The sequence below is a fragment of the Eimeria tenella genome, genomic scaffold (genome assembly GCF_000499545.2).
Source record: "Eimeria tenella Houghton genomic scaffold, Eth_scaff2046, whole genome shotgun sequence".
Lineage (NCBI taxonomy): Eukaryota > Apicomplexa > Conoidasida > Eucoccidiorida > Eimeriidae > Eimeria > Eimeria tenella.
Window position 1 is genome coordinate 2,622 of NW_013541890.1, and position 247 is coordinate 2,868.

The 247-nt window shown below is 50.2% G+C and overlaps 1 protein-coding gene across 1 annotated transcript in view; it reads left to right on the forward strand.

The window, feature by feature from the left end:
* The window catches only part of ETH_00038370 (uncharacterized protein), a gene marked incomplete at both ends in the record, with an annotated part of 2,948 nt that overhangs the window by 2,518 nt on the left and 183 nt on the right, over positions 1 to 247 (forward strand). The gene's annotated exons all lie outside the window — the stretch shown is intronic.

The window sequence follows — 247 nt, forward strand, 5'->3', positions numbered from 1 at the left end:
AATAGGAAGAAAATAAATGATTAAATAAATAATTAATTTAATTCCTTTGCTGCTGCTGCCTGAAACGCCTCGAAGGCTCTTCCTGCTGCAGCCTTGGGGGGCCCCGTTGGTTTGCTGGAGCAGCAGCTCCTGCAGCAGCTGCTAGAGCTCTTGCTGCGCCTACAAGATTATGTGTGTTGTGTTGCTGCATAAGGCACAGCAGTAGAGACCAGCAGCAGCTGCAGCAGCAACAGCAGCAGCAGCAGCA